This window comes from Solanum verrucosum, unplaced genomic scaffold (assembly GCF_900185275.1).
Source record: "Solanum verrucosum unplaced genomic scaffold, falcon-dt-bn FXZP01000268.1, whole genome shotgun sequence".
Lineage (NCBI taxonomy): Eukaryota > Viridiplantae > Streptophyta > Magnoliopsida > Solanales > Solanaceae > Solanum > Solanum verrucosum.
This window is the reverse complement of record NW_026019957.1, coordinates 4,458,277-4,478,929: the sequence shown is the minus strand read 5'-3', so window position 1 is coordinate 4,478,929 and position 20,653 is coordinate 4,458,277. Positions and strand designations below refer to the sequence as shown.

Genomic DNA, 20,653 nt, shown 5'->3' with positions numbered 1-20,653 from the left:
CATTTTGGTCTTTTCCCTAATCAATTCTTTTGGTTATATTTAAGTGTTGGACTGATTTTTTTATCAGTTTGTCCCATTTTTTTAAAGAGTGAGAGTGAGGGTTTTGAGTGAAGAGGAGAAGAAGAGAAGAAATAGGAGATCAAGCAAGTTTCCGTCAAAGATCGTCGTGGATATCGTCTGGGGTGATCCCTACTAGGTATGTGATTTCATAGTGTTGGGTTGATCCTTTCCCCCACACGCCAAACTCGTTTTATTTTCGAGAAAATATTGGTTATGTTGTTGAAGTTGTTGGGTTGTGTTGTTGATGTTGTTGATTGTGTTGTTGAAGTCCCTTGTTGATTTGGGACATGTTTCCGGTTGTGTTTTTGAGTTGAAATCTATTGTATGTTGAGGGTTTATGATTCTAAATATTTGGGGCTGGAACCTTTGAGGTTGAGGAGGTTTAGAGTTGGAGAAACGAAGGAGAAAAGTCGAAGTTTTCGGGGAAAAGGGGTGGCGCGTCGCGCCTTGCAGAGTGGCCCCAAGAAGTGTTCTGACCTTCTCCCCTTGGGGCGCAGCGCCTTGCAGTGTGCCACAGCTGCCTTTCTGAGCTTCGAGGGTTGGCGCCCCGCGCCTTGCAGAGCTCCAAGGACGCCAAGTTCCCCCATTCTTTTCACACTTTCTCATGCATGTTCCTTGGTATTGTACCTATGTTTCATAGTTGTTTCCGACACTCCAAAGTACGTCTAAACATCAAGAATCCCTCCATAAGATGTGATCAACACCTTGAATTCAAAATCCAATTCAAGGAGAGTTAGTTTCTAAGTCAAAGTGAAGTCCAGAGTTAAACCTAGAAGTTAAGTAAGTCAAAGCAAGTTCTTCAATTCGTTCAATGAGCCTTTATTGAACGTTTTTACTGCGTTTTAAGACTCAAGTTTCAAGTCAAGTAAAAAGGGTATAGAGTTTCAAGTCAAGTAAAAAGGGTATAGAGTTTCAAGTCAAGTGAAGAGTCTCAAGTTTCAAGTTAAGTCAAGAGCATAAAGTCGAGTCCATTTCTCAAAAGTTATTAGGGAACTATGTATTTCCCAAAGAAGTTTCTAAATGTTTTTACATTTGAGTAAGAAAGGAACATCGATTCCAAGAGAGCCTTTGGGCTAGATTTTGAGCAATTATCTCAAACTAAAGAAAGATGTGTTTAAAACACTTATGAGCTAAAGTATATTTTTGGGAGTAGTCTTGAGCACCGAGTTGGGGACACAAGTTCATATTAACTCAACTCTCCATAAGAACCATGCGGCCAACATAGGATTTAACGGGTCATACTTTTTAGATGATTTCGTAAGTTAAGCTAGTGGATCCACTTAGTAAAGATAGCTTCCTATATTGTCACGCCCCGAGTCTACACCCTGGGCGGGACCGGCACTCAGAGACCATTGTTGGCCCCAAGCGAACCCTCGGCCTAGCTTTCTTAACTCAGCGGAAACCTAACTCAACAGAATAACATCATGAAAAGCAAAGTCATAAGACAACTTAACTGATACAAATTTGGCCAACAAGGCACCTCGGGTCTCAAAATAGAATATTTACATATATACATAGATAAGAGACTCAAAACTAACTGACTGACTGTCTATGAAGCCTCTATAATATTGAGATGGATGTTGGGACAGACCCCGTAACATCCTAATAGAACAAAACTAAGTACACAAAATAACTGAGTCCTCCGAAAAGCAAGGAGGCTCACCACTGACTCTGGAGTGCTCAGCTGGATCAACAACATGCAGGATGCTGATCTGGGGTACCTGTATCTGCATTGTCATAAGATGCAGGCCAACTGACATTAGTACATGGAATGTACGAGTATGAGAGCTGGAAACTAAGCAACATAGGCTAGAAGGAAAACTGGAAGAAATTGAAATAGCTTACCTGGCTCAACTGAACTCAACCTGACTGACTTCTTTCAATATAAGGCAAATTTTAAAACAAGTGTGATATAAAGAAAGACTACCTCAAACATGCTATAAACTATGTGTGTATACAAAGATACAATAAGCCTGAGATGTATATAGAAATACAAATGAACTGATGTATATAAAATACAATACTTTCTGTGTATGAAAATACAATAACTGTCGTGGGAGTTTCTCTAACCGACAACCATCACACAAGAGCTATAGTGATGATACAGCGATCGACCTCACGCTGCCAGAGCATCTTATACCCGGCCAAAGGTATAAGACCTGAATTGTCTAATGGATCCACTAGTCTATTTGAAAAAGGATTCATCTAAAAAGTATGATCTTTTTCTACCCATGGTGGCTAACATGGTTCTATGGGGGATGTGGGTTCTTTGAACGCTCCCCCAATTCGGTGCTCGATACTACTCCCAAAAATGTACTGACTCTTATGTTTTTAAAACATATTTCTTCCTGCTGACATGAGATAATTACTCAAAAACTAGCCCGAAGGCTCTTTTGGAAATCTCAGTTTCCAACCTTGTTTAAATGTAAAAACATTTCTTTAAAACTTCTTTGGGAATATATAGTTCCCTAATAACTTTGAGAAATGAACTCAACTTTAAAATCTTTGCTCAACTTGAAACTCTTGACTTAACTTGAAACTCGATACTCTTTACTCGACTTGAAACTGTATACTTAACTTGGAACTGGAGCCTTAGAATGAAGTTAAAACGTTCAATGAAGACTCTTGAAAAGCTTGGAGGACTTGCTTGAACTTACTTCTTAACATTGCTTAACTTGACTCTAACTTCTCTTTAACTTGATACTAACTTGCCTTGAATTGAACTATGGATTCAAGGTATATGATCACACGTATTTGGATGAGTTCGGGATATTTAGAAACACTTTGGGGTGTTGGAAACAACTAGGGAACATAGGTATAACACTTAGGAACATGCATGAGAAAGCATGGACAGAAAGGGGGAACATGGCATCCTTGGCGCTCTGCAAGGCGCAGAGCGCCAGCCCTTGAAGGTCAGAAGTCACCTGTTGGCGCTCCCACTGGCGCGCCGCCCCAAGGGCTGGCCCTCAGAGTCCCCTTTGGGAGGCGCTGGCAGGCGCGACGCGCCAGTCCCTTCCCCAGAAAACTCGACTTTTCTCCCCTTTTTCTTCAACTCTAAACCATCCTTACTTCAATGGATTTAACCCCAAACACTAAGGATTATCAATCTCTCAAACATACAATAGATTACAACTCAAATACATAACCCAATCATGTCCCACAACCAACAATAACTTCAACAACAAATCCAATCTTTTCTCAAATCATAAAAATGAGCTTGGTGTGTGGGGGGAAAGGATCAACCCACAAAAAGAACTCACATACCTAGTAGGGATCACCCCCGACGATTTCCACGACGATCTTTGACGGAAACTCCTTGATCTCCTCTTCTTCTTCTCTTCTTTCTCTCTTCTTCTCTTCTTCACTCAAGAACACTAACTCTTTCTCTTTTACAATGGGATAAAAATGATCCAAATTCAGCCTAACACACAATATAATCCCAAAAGAAATGGCTAGGGAAAAGACCAAAATGCCCTTAAAATTTCCGGACGGATTCCCTGCCAACTGCCCAACTTTCAATGGCCATAACTTGCTCATACGAACTGGGAATCGAGCAAACTCGGTGGCGTTGGAAAGATCATTCCAAGGATTTCCAAACATAACTGGAACTACTCCTAACTCATCCTGAGCTAGGAGTTATGACTGCTCAAAGTTGGCCAAAACTCATTGATTTCCCACACTTAACCAAATTTCCAGATTTTTGAATTCCTTCCAAAAATGACTATTTCCGATTTTAAGCCTCTTCATAGATATTTCAAATTACCGGATGTTACATATATCACGGCCAGATATAGGATGGTCCTTGGGCAACATGAGGTAAAACGTTGTACCACCACTAGGGCTCATGGTGGTGGTTGTCGGTTAAAGAATCTCCCACTAAACTTATATTACTTTTATATAAGTAAAGTTGAGTTGTTATTGCTTTAATCATTAATGAACTAAGTTGTTTACAATGTTTTAAAAGCTTTATATATCGCATGTGTCTTATTGTCTTATATATATTGAGTTCAGTTATTCTTGAGTCGTACAGGGCCAAGGTAAGTGTTCTCTTGTATTCCTTTCAAGCTTAAGTTGTGGTTTAGCTTTCCAGCTCGCATACTCGTACATTTCATGTACTGATGCCAGTTGGCCTGCATCTTATTATGATGCAGACGCAGGTACCCAGGATCAGTACGCCGTTGATCCAGCTGAGCACTCCAGAGTTAGTGGTGAGCCTCTTTGCATTCCGGAGGACTCAATTATTTTGTGTTCTTAGTTTTGTTTTATTAGGGTATTGCGGGGTCTATCCCAACATCCATCTCAGTATTTTAGAGGCTTCATAGACAGTTAGTCAGTTAGTTTTGAGTCTGTCATTTATGTATATATGTAAATATTCTATTTTGAGATTCGAGTTGCCTTTGTGGCCATATTTTATAAGTTAAGTTGTTTTGTAACCTTGCATGTGCATTGAGTTATTCTGTTGGGTTAGGTTTCCGCTGAGTTAAGAAAGCCAGGCAAGGGTTCGCTTGGGGCCAGAAATGGTCTCCGTGTGCCGGTCCCGCCTAGGGTCTAGTCTCGGGGCATAACATTAACACTTTTTGTTAATGTGTATATTTATTACCGCTAAAAGATGTTTTTGTTACTTTCTTTCTCCATGAAGTGAATATATATTTATACTAAAATGGCTACTTGTTTCCCATCTATCTATTTATAAAAGGAGAAGAAAAAATGACACATGTCAATAGCACAATTTTTTAGAATTTTTAAATTTTAAATCATTTTAAATAATCAATAATAACTAATTATTTAAATAAATATTGAAACATGTCAATAATTACAATTTGACCCATTTATGTAATTCTACGGTAGTTACACAACATTTTAAATAAACAAAAATAATATTTGTCAACGCCACATTTTCTTAGAATCTTTTAGATTTAGACCCATTTAATTCTACGGTAACTAAATATAATTTTAAATAATCAACAATAAATTATTATTTAACTATTACATCATCTATCTACAAATACAAAATTTTATATGTTAAATGAATATCTACACAAGGATTCGCCTATAAAATCATTTTTTATAAACCATTTATTCAAGGAAAATTGGATTCATAATTGAAGAGTTGACTTTTTTTAGTAGAGTCTTCATAAGTGATTGTATATATAGATAGATGATGAGTATATATTTTACGTAAGGAGTCTAAATATATCAGTATTTTATATTTAAAATTTATACCAAACAATAAATATATTTTTACAGATAAATACAAATAAGGCAGTTTTATAACTCCTCAATAACCATTCACTAAACAAGGAAACTTAAACTACATTATTCACTGCATCTTTAAATTCACGTACGATATATAGACATCTTTCAGTAATAACTTTACATAACTTTACATTGTGGGCTTGATTCTTTTTTCATGGGCCAAACACATAGAAATTCTTTTTTGATTTAGGTGGCGGTGAGATTCGATCTCAAGACATCTGTCTGCTCTGATACCATGTTAAAGTGTATGACTATCTCATCTAAAAGTTTAAGCGGTTAGAGAGCACACTTTTATTATTTGATCATATTCTCAACAAACAATCTCAAAAATTACATCCAAATCAATGCAATGGAACTTGAAAGTTCGTGTTATTCGATTGTGGATAGTTCCTGATAAAATCAAACCAGAAATACCTTAATCTTTGGAGATGATTTTACAGGACGAAAAGGTAATACTCATACAAATAGTTTTTATATACTCGATAAAAATTATCATAAAACAATCTTTTGTTTTATGATAGGGCGATCATATACATGCATCACTTGGAAAGTTTGTAATTAAGCATTTCAAAGAAAATCTATATGAACTTGGTGTTTATCGGATGAATTACTTTGTGGTTGCCCCAAATATCATGAAATTTAGTTTAGTTAAGGCGCAAATATCTCAATCTTTCTAAGGTGATCCACCACTATAACAAATATTTATAAGTTTAATAATAGTCCTCTTAACCCTATAACGTCATACAACTCAATAATTATAGATTTGAGTTCAATGCATTACTAAAAAATATATATATTCCTTCAACTAAAAAACCTCTTATTTTTAACTCACTTCTTTATGCACTCTATGTTTTGTCATTTACCCGACCTAAAGTAAAATCACCACTTTTTATAGGCAAAAAATTCTTCATTTAAAATGAATTAAGAAAAAGTGGTATAATAATGTAGGCAGATAAACAAAAGAATTATGAATCAGAAGTTACGTGAGTTACAAAAGATAATAAAATAAAATACGGATAATATATATTGTGTTAGTGGTTATTTGAGTTCTAAGGTGAAGTAATGGCCATAATCTGCACACCAAAATTTAATATAAAGTACTAATAGTTTAATTTAAAATTTTAAAATATAACTAATAAATTTAAACTTTTTTTAAAAAATCCTTATTAACTAATTTTTTAAAGAAAAAATATCAAATCAACATGAAAAAAAGGTGACGTTGAAGTTCAATATATTGGGAGATATGATCATACTCCTTTATCGTAATTAATAAAATCTCTTTTTCCTTTCTTTATTAAATTTGTGAGAGGTGGCACACATTTCACGTGTAGACACACAAATATTATTGTTTAAATTATTCATTCAAGATATATAAAATTTAAAGTTGAAAGAAATATTCTTTTTAAGAAAGTTTCAAAAGAAAGAGTTAATAATAAACTATTTATTAAAAGGTAGTAAGATATTTTAATAGTCTTAAAGAAAACTTGTTTAACCATATCATTGGTCAATCAATCACAAAACACCAATTCCTAATTATAAGTTGAGTCAGTGTGTCAAATTGGATAAACTATTTTGGTTCCTTTCACCAATAATTTGACGTTTAAGTATGTTCACTTTGCCACAATTTAAAAAATAAGACCGCAATGGTTCAGTGATGGAATTGTTCCATCCTTAATCAGAGATCTCAGGTTTGAGCCTTGAATATGAAGAAATTTTAATTAAGAGCATCTGAATATGGTCTGCATTGTGTGATCCGAGAAAATAAAAAATAAAATAAAATTAGAGGCCCTTTTGATTTTACTTCATAAAACTTAACATATCATGAGGTTTATATTATTATATGCTTATCATCCTTATTTTAATTTTTTTTAACAATTATTTCAACTATTTATTCATAACAAAAAAAAATAATTATAATCTCACATAGTTTCCCTTTTAAATATTACCAATTAATTTTAAAAGTGCCCATAAAATTGATTTGTAGTAACAAAAAGGCGGAAGTAAAATCTAACAACAAAGTTGAAGAGACTGTGGCCTAAGCGCAAATTCCAGATAATAATTATTTATCTTAATTTAACGTGAAATATTTTATACATCGAATCATTTTAAAAAGAATATATTAAGATGATCAACAAGGAGATATATGACGAAAACTTCACAGATTATTTTTATTTTTATCAATATCAACACAGGTAATAGTAAAAAGAATATCCATTAAATTAGTTAATTCTAAAAGTAAAATATTAAAAAGGTAAATATTTTTCTTTAAAAATAAATAGTTAAGACAATTCTTATAAAAGAAATTAAAATTAAGAAGATTTATCAATTTATTTCTTTTTCTTAATGATATATTTTAATCTAAAGTTGATTAATTCATAATTGCTTCTGGAAAGACAAAACATGAAATATAATTTGTGAAGTTAATATAATTATGTTCACATCTAATTTATCTGCTTAATACAGTTTTGCCTCTTGACTTTTTCATCTTTTAATGTTTCTTTCTCGAATATCAATTTTCGCTCTAATATATCATGCTCTCTCCGTTTATTTTTATTTGTTTATATTTGACTTGACATATTTTTTCAAATATATCTAATAAAATGAAGAATATATTGAATAAAATAAAGTCAGTATTTTGAGAAATGTATTGAAAAATGATTTAGTTAATAATAAAAAGAGATTAGGAATTAAGTGATATTTGTCTCTTATTTTGCTAAATTGAATAAGCAAAAGTAAACATCTCTTTTTCATTCGAGAAGTTCATAAATGAATGGAGCGAGTAGTAGTTCACCGATACGAATATAAGTACTCTAAATTAATATCCTCTTCATTTCAATTTTAAGTGTCTTACTTTTTTGTTAATCTGTCTGAAAAAGAATGTCTCTTTTTATATTTGGTAAGTTTTCCAATTTCAACATTCTACGTGAAAAGTTATAAAATCACAAGATTTAAAGTACTACACAAATTTTTAAATATTCTTATTTATTTATACTAATAAAGAGAAAAGAGTATATATCCACTATATATCAACACCAACAATATTATATGGGGAATGGCATGAAAAAAGAATCGATTGTATCAGAAGAGCCAGAAACTAACAAGGCTCATTTCTATTGTGGTAAGACAATGAAATTAGAGGAAGATCATGTTCTCGTTGGAGAAAATAATAAGGAAATCAATCATTCTTCGATGTCCTTAGTAAAACAGGTAAAGATAAAAATCATGAAGAAGCAATTATCGGAGTTAATGGGTAAGGCAGACATAGAAGGTCTATCGATACATCAATTATTGACAAAGTTGATGAACGTCGATGAAGGTCTAGAGTTACATCATCGCTCATGGAGGCCTGCCTTACATACTATACATGAGGTCCATTAAATTAATCCGATTACTTGATAATTTCCACAAACACAAATTCTGCTTTTTATAGGACCAAAAATTCTTTCCTCTCTCTCTCTCTCTCTCTCTCTCTCTCTCTCTCTATATATATATATATATATATATATATATAACTTCTTCTTTTTCATTTTAGATGTATGTAGGAGGGTTCATTGATTTGTTTATGGAATGTGTATACAAGAATTATCTTAGTGTCAAGATTGCAGTCTACTTGTTCCATTTTCATGAAAAAATGAACTTAGTATAGGAGTCAATTCTTTTGTAAATTTAATTTTTTTTGTTCAATTTTATTAGTAAATCTTTGTCTTTTCTACTTGCTTTCTCTCTGGACAAGCTTTCACTTAGGTTATTTTTCTATCGATCTAACTAGAGGATTGAAAATAAATATTGATACAAGAGTTTGTATATAAGCGTTCCAGTCAGGGAGCGACTCTGAGACGAATTTTGTTGTTTGGATTAATTATTTTCTTAACTTTTCTCTTCTATGGTGGAACTAATGAACTATGACTTTAATGTAAAACAGTGTTGAATATTTTAATTACAATTATTAGAGGGAAATCCTGATAACAACAAGGTTAAGGGAGATCACAAATAGAGAATTGAATATTAGAATGCCGAAGCACAAAGAAAAGAAACAAAAAAATTAACTAAAGATATGGGAATTTCGAAGGAAAGATCCCCGAATTTCCAAGGATTAGATGTTCTAAGGCCTTGAAAAGATCCAAGTAACAACGTATAGATTTATGGAAGAAATCTAACGCCTTTACTTGAGAAAACTAATCAAAACGATAGATTCGGATCTTGACCGCTTTATGAGTAACTAAAGACAATAATTAGTATGTAGAAACTAATCACCTTCTAAAGAGTACCAAAAAGAAACCAAAGATATCACAAGAAGAAGTTACTTTATACCTTAAACTATGAAACTAGTAAAGGTTTAAAGATAAATTCTCAAAGAACAAGTCACAAAGGTTCAAAGAACTCTCTCAAATATTATTAATATCAATCTAAATTGTCTTTAATGAATGAAAAGGACTCCAATATATAGAAGAAGGGGAAAAACGTCCAAGAGCCCTTCTAAGAAGCTAAAAGGTCAGCCAAACCCTAGAAAGACAATTACAAGGAATCCTACTCTAGAAAGGAAATAAAGTAACCTAACTAGGAACAAATTTAATACTTCTAGGAAAGCATTACATGGTACTTAGGAGACCATAAATAGACTAAGGAAAATATTAATAACCTATAAATAAATAAATAAATAAGGTAAATCCCAACTAGGAAAAGAATCTTGACAATCTTGGAAAGTTTGACTAGTCTTCTCTCAAAACTTGGGCAGAAAGCAACTCTTGTTGTGGCTGATTCTTGGACTCTTCTTGACCTTATTTGCACGAAATTGGACCTTAAAATTCCTCATCTTGGGCTTGAATTTGGGCCACCAAATAATTGTAGCATTTGGACAATTCCTCTCCCTTGGGCTTGAGCTCTTCTTCCCCAATAAGAAACCTTTGGATCAGCGATTGAAGCCCATTGAGCTTATCATTGAACTCCTTGGTTTGAGATCTTGTTATGTTCCTCCTTGGAGTTTCTAAAGCTTCATCCTTGTCCTTCAATGCAGTAGAGATTCCTTGGATGCTATCAAATCCATTATATGATATCCTATTTATTATTTTATGATATCCTACCTAATGCATTAAAAACCTAGGTTCTTAAACTCCTTGTTTAAGGGAGTAAAAGACCGCGACCTACCGTAATATGATTTGTCTCAAATCCCCACTAAATATTTGAGCAATTTCAGATTACAACTATATATAATCAAAAGCATCGGACTAACTCTAGTACTTTATACTTTCCTGTTGTGAAGGGTCTGATTTCTTCACTTCATACATAAATACTTTTATATTTCATTTCTTTTAGTAGCCATGGTAAGGGTTTTCTATTAATTAACTGAGACGACATGTTAAAGATTTGATTTTTATGTAATGTTTGTCAATCAGATCAAAATTTCATATTTAACATAGTTCAACAAATTCTCTCTTTTTGATGATGATAAATTAAATCCATAGAAAAATTCATGTTCAACTCCCCCCATAAGAACCAACTTGATCAACAAATATGACTTAGTAAGATGGGTTCAATCTAGGGTTCCAAGACATGACTCCAATTCCTCCATTGAAGTTAAGCAATTGGCATTGAGTTATGATAGTTTTTATCCATGGAGCCCTTTCATCCATGGAGTTCCTAAGTTTCCAATTTATAAAAATAGAATTCCCAAATTGATCAGTTAGGGTTTTCTTCCATGACGTGGGTTCTTCTGATTATTGGTGTATTTGATTTTGTTATGATCTTTCAAGAATGAATTGATATAATTACATGATTTTATGATGAATTCCCATGAACCCATGGTTTCTAGATGTTGATGATTGAAAGTCGGTTTTGAACCTTGAAAGGTGAATTATGGAATTATGCATGTTCTTATGGAATTTATGTAAATGTTTTAAGGATGCTTTGAGAGTGAAGTATCAATGATGTTGTTATGGTTGTGTTGTTGAAAGGATTTCTCATATACATATGAAAGCATGATTTTTGAAAGGTTTTGTTACATAATAAGGGTTCTTAGGGTTTAAAGGTTTTCCCACCTAAAATGAACCAATGTTAAAGAGCTATTCTAATGTTGAGGCAAGAGGTGATTACCCATGCTCTCTAATTGAAAGACAAGAGTTGATTATCCATGTCACATGATGTAAGGACAAGAGGCGATTATCCATGTTCCTTCAAGAGCTAAGATGAATATGAATAAAAACTATTCCTTGGAAGGTAAGCTTAGTACCGAGTAGACAAGTGGCGATTACCCGTGTCCCATAAACTATGTGCCAATGTAGGATTGTCTAGATAGAGATTATCTACTGGATCCACATAAGCTAGAAGTTCAGGTCCTTACCGTGGCAAGTAGGACAACTTTTTTCGGTGTGGGAGACACTAGATTCCATGATGATAGCCCTAATGGTCTTATATGTCGGTTAAGGCTACTTCCCACAAGCAAGCTATGATGAACTAAAGTTACTTCAAGGAAGTATCTCATACATGTTTAAGATGATGACTATGTGCATTGACCATGTTTTATGACTCATGCTTTCTAACTCGTTATCTCATGTTTAGTTTGGTCATTGCATCTCATAAAGGTATCTCTCTTTAAGCATATTTTTAAATGTTTTATGCATGACTATCATACTTAGTACATATTTTGTACTAACGCATACTCTTGCCTATATTTTCCCAAATGTAGGGATCGAATGCCAGAGTTTCCAGTTTCGTGGCTAGAGTTCGTCGAGGAGATTCCAAGCTTTGGTGAGTTCTCATGCTTTGAGGACCGGACATCTATTGTTTTCAGTATTTCCTTACTTTCAGTTTTTGAACATGATGTACGGGCTTCACCCAAATTCATTCTTATGTACTAGATGACTTTGAGATGACGTTTAGATTTCTGCTATGCTTTATGCAACTTTGATATATTGAAAAGAGTATAGAGTTTCAAGTCAAGCAAAGAGTATAGAGTTTCAAGTGAAGTAAAGAGTATCGAGTTTCAAGTTAAGTCAAGAGTTTAAAGTTGAGTTCATTTCTCAAAAGCTATTAGGGACTAAGTATTCCCAAAGAAGTTTATAAATGTTTTTACATTTGAGTAAGAGGGGAAACATGTTTTCCAAAAGAGCCTTTAGGCTAAGTTTTGAGTAATTACCTCAACTAAAGAAAGATGTGTTTAAAGACACTTATGAGCCAAAGTATTTTTGGGAGTAGTATTGAGCACCGAGTTGGGGACACGAGTTCATATTAACTCAACTCTCCATAAGAACCATGAGCCAACATGGGACTTGACGGGTCATTCTTTTTAGATGATCACGTAAGATTAAGCTAGTGGATCCACTAAGTTAAAGTAAGGTCCTATATCACGGTAAGGTATAGGATGGTCCTTGGGTAACGTGAGGTAAAACGTTGTATCACCACTAGGGCTCATAGTGGTTGTTGTCGATTAAAGAATCTCCCGCAAAAGTTATATTACTTTTATATAAGTAAAGTTGAGTTTGTTATCATTTTATCCTTAACGAACTAAGTTGTTTATACTGTTTTACAAGTTTTATATATTGCATGTGTCTTATTGCTTTATATATTAAGTTCAGTGATTCATGAGTCGTACAGAGCCAATGTAAGTGTTCTCTTGTACTCTTTTCAAGCTTAAGTTGTGGTTTAGCTTTCCAGCTCGCATACTCGTACATTTCATGTACTGACGCCAGTTGGCCTGCATCTTATTATGATGCAGACGTAGGTACCCAGGATCAACATCCAGCACGCCATTGATCTAATTGAGCACTCCAGAGTTAGTGGTGAGCCTCCTTGCTTTTCGGAGGACTCGGTTGTTTTGTTCTCTTAGTTTTGTTTTATTAGGATATTGCGGGGTCTGTCCCAACATCCATCTCAGTATTATAGAGGCTTCATAAATAGTCAGTCAGTTAGTGTTGAGTCTCTCATCTGTGTTTATATATAATATTCTATTTTTGAGACTCGAGTTGCCTTTTGGCAGATTTTATCAGTTGGTTGTTTTATAACCTTTCATTGCATTGAGTTATGTTGTTGAGTTAAGTTTCCGCTGAGTTAAGAAAGCCAGGCCAAAGGTTCGCTTGGAGGCCAGCAATGGTCTTCGAGTGCCGGCCACGTCCATGGTGTAAGCTCGGGGCGTGACAGCTAAGAGGTTTGTATGGGGTCTCAGGGTCATATACGCCATGTTACACCTAGGGTCTACCTTGGGCCATGACAGGTAAATGATCGTACTTTTAGACTATCTCTTATTGCTTTTAAGCATAGCTTAGTGGATCTACTTAGTTGAGGTGTTTTGTACCAAGACAAGGTATATGACAGTTCTGGAAGCATGGGTGAGAAGATGTATCATTGCATAGCTCATAGTGATGGTTGTCGGTTCGAGAATCTCCCAAATAGTGTAAGGAATAAATTATTGTATTTTATACATCCTTGAGTCAATACCTTCTATTTTATAAAACTTTAATTATTGAATCTCTTATTATTGCTCTTGTATTGAAGTTGGGCTGAGGTGAGTATTCTTTCAGTATTATTTGTTCAGTTACCTATGTTTTGAGTTCTCCTTACATACTCGTACATTCAATGTACTGACGCCATTTGACCTTCACCTTTTTATGATGCAGATACAGGTGCTCATGGTCATTAATAGACGCTTCGTTGATATTTCTTGCATTCCAGCTAGCTTTGGTGAGCCTCCTTGCTTTGCGGAGGACTTCATACTTATTTCTTGTGTTAGTTAAGTTGTCGCGGGTTTTGTTCTAACATCTATCATAGTATTAGAGGCTTCATAGATAGTTAGAGTTGAGAAGTCTCTCATTATTTCCCCTTTGAGATATTTTGAGATCCTGAGATGGTTACTTATATCTTGTTAAGTATTTCCAGATATTTATTTGAGTTAAATTTTAATTGAGACTTTAAAGTTTAATTATGCATTTGAAGTTCTCATTTTGCCTTAGTAAGTCTTTCGCTAAGTAGTCAGTCAGGCTAAGTGTTCGCTTGGGGACAAACGATTTTTCACGAGTGACGGAAACGTCTAGGGTGTAGGCTCGGAGTGTGACATTCTTCCTCCATTGCTTTCTGTCAACATTCATGCTTGGAAGCTTGTGAGTAACAAGTTGTAACATAAATATTGGCTAAAGTAGAAGAAAATACATACCAATTGGGAGTACGAGATACTCTGGTAGATTGCCGAGTAGGCTCAAGAGCACTAGATCTTGGAGAATTCTCATATTCTAGTTGTGGTGCAATTTCAGGTGGCGGATTAGTGTGGTGGGATGAGGTAAAGTCAGCCGACGTCGTTCATACACAAATCCAGAATTGAACCTTTTAATAGAAGATGATAAATCATCAAAAGTAGGAAGAAGAGGAGAAGCAAAAAATGAATCTATTATAGTAGGAAATAAATACTCATTCTCAAATAAAACAACATTTCTAGAAACATGAAATTTGTGAGATCATGGATCATAGCAAATAAAACTCTTTTGTGAAGTACTATAACTAATAAAAACACACTTAGTAGACTGTACAAAAAATTTATTGTGTTGTGAAGGAGGAAAATGCACAAAGCAAACACAACCAAATGTATGAAAATCACTATAGTTAGGATTTTAATGATAGGGACGAAAATATGGAGACTCAAGATTTAGCACTTTAGATGGAAGTCTATTAATTAAATAGACAGCAGTAGAGAAAGCTTCCATCTAGTATTTAGATGGTAGAGAGGACTCAATCAATAATGTACGAGTGACATCTTAAAGGTGACGATTTTACGCTCAGCAACTCCATTTTATTTGGGTGTATATCCGTAAGAGCATTGTTAGACAATTCACTTGTCAAGTAAGACTTTTTTAAATTCATAAGACATATATGCTCCACCAGAATTAGATCTTAATTATTTGATGCTCGTAGAAAACTGAATCTCAATGTAAGCCAAAATTGTCTTGAACATGGAGAATACCTCAGATTTGGATCGAAGAAAATACACCCATGTAAATCGACTATAATTATCTATGAATGTCACAAAGTATTTGAAATGAGCATGAGAAATAATTGGTGAAAAGCTCGAAACATCACTATGACTGACATCAAATCACTTTGTAGCACGACTACCAAAATTAGGAAGAAAAGTTTTACTTTTGCCTAATTTATAAGTAGAACAATCAATGGAAGTAGCTGAAAATTGATATTTCTTTACCAATAAACTAGAATTTAATAAATGAAAAAACACAACAAAATTTAGATGTCCTAGACGCTTATGCCAAACCTCAGTCTTACTAGCAGTAGAAGTACAAGCAAAATATAGAATAAGAGGAATGAAAAACTGTATAGGAAATAATCGTCCAACTTTAGGCCCCTTCGCGATTATCGTCTTCGACACTTAATCCTGCACAAGACAACCATTACAAGAAAAATTGACATCACAATTGTTATCTATCAATTGTCTAGCTGAAATAAGACTAGTTGAGAGCTTTGATGAAATAAAAACATTCTTAAAAATTGGAGTAATGTTTCCAACCTTGGAAATGGGTAAATTACTACCATTGATAATTTGTATTTGTGATGGACCTTGATACTTACGAACATGTTTTAGGATGCTCGTTGAGTTAGTCATATGATTGAAAGCACTCGAATTAACAATCCAAAATTAGATGTAACATCATTACCTTGTAATAGCAGAGCTAAAAGGATGACACTATCATTTGTTGTACCATTTTAGGAGTAAGAACTTGTCCTGAAGATGAGTTACTAATAGTGGAACCATTTATCTCACCTTGAAAAGCACCGACCCTACGATTTTGAGGGCTCGTTGGATACTCTTTGATAATATGTCCTTGTTAGTTACACTAATTACAGAACTTCTTGCTACAATTGCTAGAAATATGACAATATTCCTTTGCAACTGTAGCATTGATGAGTTCTAGTCATATTTATGTCCTTTCCTTTACCTTGAGCAACAAATACAACAATGACATCATTTTCAATATAACAAAAAATAAAGTTTCTTTGGAGTTCATCACCTTACAATAAGTTCTTGATAATAAGAATAATATTCATCAATATGTAAGTTCAAACAATGAACGTGGAATGTCTAAAACACTATCGAACTTGAAATTGAGGCCTTCTATATTTTCCCATTTTCCCACACACAAAACAAGTTCAACAACTTATTGTCTTTGGTATTACAAATTTCTTTGATTGGTATATGCCATTCGTTCTTTTGCATAAAGAATTGGTTTTAATATATAATTTTTTGACAATATTTAGGGTCTTTCAGTCATTTTAATAGTAGCACAACTTAATAGTATTTTTTGCCAAACACATCAGCTTTTTATTATTGGTTTCATCACCTCTATCCAAACTTGTAACAATTTATTTATAAAATTAATTTTCGCACTTAAATTTAAACGTTGTTAATTTATAGTTAGCTAATCCAAACAGACTCTTTGTATGATTTTGAAGCTAAATGATTATACATTAGTTGATATGCACTTCATCCTCATCCCGCCTGGTTGATCTTTCACTAGCCAGGATTAAGAGACAACTTATAAGTAGACAATTAAATAGGTAAATTCTTTTGATTACAATAAAATAGTGTAACACTCTGAATGCAATAGGTGATGTGGAAAAACTATTGAATATCTTTGGCTACTATACAAATTCTTATAGTTGACATTGTTGACAAATTTTACGTGTACCATTTTTCTTATTAAAAACTAAAATCAATTTTTTTTAAAAGTAACTTAAGTCGGAAATTTATAATTAAAAGCATGCAAGGTACGTAGATAAGAATTTTGGATAGAAATTATTTGATTCCTAATATAGAATTGTACTATATAAAATGAAATAAAGATAGTATATACTTTATTTTACTATAAACGATTCATATTTGTGCATGAATATTTTGACTTGTTTGATCCTTCAAAACATCTTTTTTTTAATTGGTATATTAATTAATAAAAATAAATATGTAAACTAAATACACCATTCTAAGAAATTTTTATTCAGAACTACATTTAAGGATAAATATTTATTATTATTCTATTTCTATCTTTGAGGAAGATTAAGAAAAACTATTGATTTTACAAGGAATGAAAATACTATTTTAATTACCTAATAAGTATAAAAGTAATATTGAATCATATAAAATGAAATAAACATAGTACATACTTTATTTTAATAAAAATAATTCCTATTCGTGCATGAAATCTTTGACTTGTTTTTCATCCTTCAAAGCTTAATTTTTCCTCTTATAAAAAAGGTATATTAATGAAGAGAAATAAATATATAGACTAGATACGATTCGGACAAAATATGATGTTGACCTACATTTTAGGATGAATATTTATTATTCTTTCTTTCTATGTTCAAAGATAATTAGCAAAAAATATTAATTCCACAATAAATTAGAAGGTAGAAGAAATACTATTTTGATTATCTAATAAGTTTAAACATAAAAGGTAAATTTGTTGAAATTTTAGTAACAAAATCCAAATATGTCATGAACTTAATGACTTGATTAAGGTACTTGTCAACTATAAATACAATTTTATTCTTTCAGACACTTTCAACTACTTTAAGATTCATTCTCTTATCTTTCCTTGTATTAGCCAAAGCATTTGTTCTTTTTGGATGAATTTTTGTTAAGAGGAAAAAGGAAACAGTACTTGCAATCAACAACATGCCAATCAAATGGTAACGATTTTGAATTCATTAGAAACATAACTTTTTGAAAGATTTTTGTGTGTATGTTTAAGTGCACTGTTTGTTACTTTGTCTATTGTTAGGGTTTTGCGTTGGCAATCAAATGCAGGAACAACAATCAATAGTCAAATACTGATAGACGTATCTAATTGTGCTGAGAGCATTAATGGAGTTAAAGAAGGAAGATGGAAAAATACTTTTACCTTTTATAGGCCCATACTCAAAGGTATTTCATTACTTAATAAATTATGTTTGTAAACATTATATAAAGGAATGGCCTTTTTTTTCCTCTCGATGCATTATAAAGATGGGATTTGGGAAGTTTTTCTCCTTCGTAAGTAATCTATAAAAAAGCGAAGAAGTATTGAAATAATTTGGGTCAAGAATAGATCTAAATGTAAGATAATCTATATATCTCGCATTTCCAACTTACACATCATGTCATTTTTAAGAGTACTTTTGTGGCCATATACGAGATTTAATTGTTGATTGATTTATTTTTTCTTTTACTAGAACAGGCAAATGCATCGGAATTTCCCCAAAAAGCTTTGGGGGTTTCACTTCAAGAACAACCCAACAAGTTTTGCATGGCACTTAGTAGGCAACGACTGGTTGTGGAAGCAGAGTCATCAATGCAGACGATAATGGAGAACTTACAATCATACATAATGAAGCTTATATTTAATTGTGAGGTTTGTATTGTTGTGATCTGCAAATTATTGTTCTTATTGTACGTGGATGATATATATACTTATATAGCACCATCAAGAATTTTGTCTTCATAAATATTCATTAAAATATTTGACTGATATAAGGGTTTCAATATCGACTTGGTGACTTCCGGCTGCGAATAGGCAAAGTTGTTCCAATAAATTATGAGAACTTGAGGGGAATAGTTATGGAGGTATGAAATACTTTTAGAGATTTATTCTCATTTTAAGCTTTTATGTGGTTAATCCTTTTTAAAAAAAACATAGCTATGTTGTAATATATTATGTTTTTTTACTCTTCATGGAGAGGAATTCAATTGTTGTACTTTACCTAATTAACAATATAAATACTATTATGAGCATGCTTGCCTCATAAGATGTTTGTTTCTTTTGTAGATGGAGTATCTTTCGATTTCATGGGAAACATCACATCTGATTATGAGTGAATTCTTCGATATATGGATGAAAACTCTTGAAAAAAAGATCATTACTGGGTCATTTTTTGCATGTTGAACCAATGTTTTTAGAGTTTGGCCTCTCTGATCAATGCACTTCACAACACACGGTTGTACAATATGCTAGCATCTTGGCTCAAATGGCAACAACATCTCAATCATCACAAGCAACTAGAAATTAGAATGTTTTGTTGACATTATAAGATTTTTCTTTAGCTTCAGAAATGAGTTCTTTATGTTCATTAATAAATTGGGAATATGCACATCAATAGTAAGCAATCGTAAAGCTACTATGATTTCAGATCAATGTAATTTCTTTTCTTTATAGTGGGTAATTGTTACGCCCCGAGCCTATACCCTGGACGTGGCCGGCAGTCGAAGACCATTGCTGGCCCCCAAGCGAACCCTTGTCCTGGCTTTCTTAACTCAGCGAAAACTTAACTCGACAGCATAACTCAATGCAATGAAAGGTTATAAAATAACCAACGGATACAAATCTGGCCAAAAAAGCAACTCAAGTCCCAAAATAGAATATGTACATATATACATAGATAAGAGACTCAAAACCAACTGGCTGACTGTCTATGAAGCCTCTAAAATACTGAGATGGATGTTGGGACAGACCCCACGACATCTTAATAAAACAAAACTTAAGAGAACGAAATAACTGAGTCCTCCGGAATGCAAAGAGGCTCACCACTGACTCTGAAGTACTCAACTGGATCAACGGAGAACCGGATGCTGGCCCTGGGTACCTGTGTCTGCATCGTCATAAGATGCAGGCCAACTGGCATCAGTACATTGAATGTACAAGTGTGCGAGCTGGAAAGCTAAATCACAACTTAAGCTTGGAAAGAGTACAAAGGAACTCTTACCTTGGCTCTGTTCAACTCACGAATAACTGAACTCAATATATAAAGCAATAAGACACATGCAATATACAAAGCTTGTAAATATAGTGTAAACAACTTAGTTCGTTAAGGATAAAGCGATAACAAACTCAACTTTACTTATATAAAAGTAATATAACTTTAGTAGGAGATTCTTTAACCGACAATCACCACTATGAGCCCTAGTGGTGATACACATTTTACCTCACGTTGCCCAAGGACCATCCTATACCTTGCCGTGATATAGGAAGCTCACTATACTAAGTGGATCCACTAGCTTAATATTACGTGATCATCTAAAAAGTATGACCCGTTAACTCTCATGTTGGCTACATGGTTCTTATGGAGAGTTGAGTTAATATGAACTCGTATCCCCAATTCGGTGCTCAAGACTACTCCCAAAAATACTCAGGTCATAAGTGTTCTAAACACATCTTTCTTTATTTGAGATAATTACTCCAAAACTTTGCCCGAAGGCTCACTTGGAATCGATGTTCCTTTTTCTTGAAAACTAGCCCAAAGGCTCTTTTGGAATCATAGTTCCTTTCTTACTCAAATGTAAAAACATTTAGAAACTTCTTTGGGAATACATAGT

At 33.4% G+C, this 20,653-nt stretch overlaps 1 pseudogene; it reads left to right on the top strand.

The window, feature by feature from the left end:
* The first annotated feature begins 17,980 nt into the window (after positions 1-17,980).
* On the top strand, positions 17,981-19,350 carry LOC125814428 (mediator of RNA polymerase II transcription subunit 20a-like; annotated as a pseudogene).
* The last annotated feature ends 1,303 nt before the right edge of the window (positions 19,351-20,653 follow it).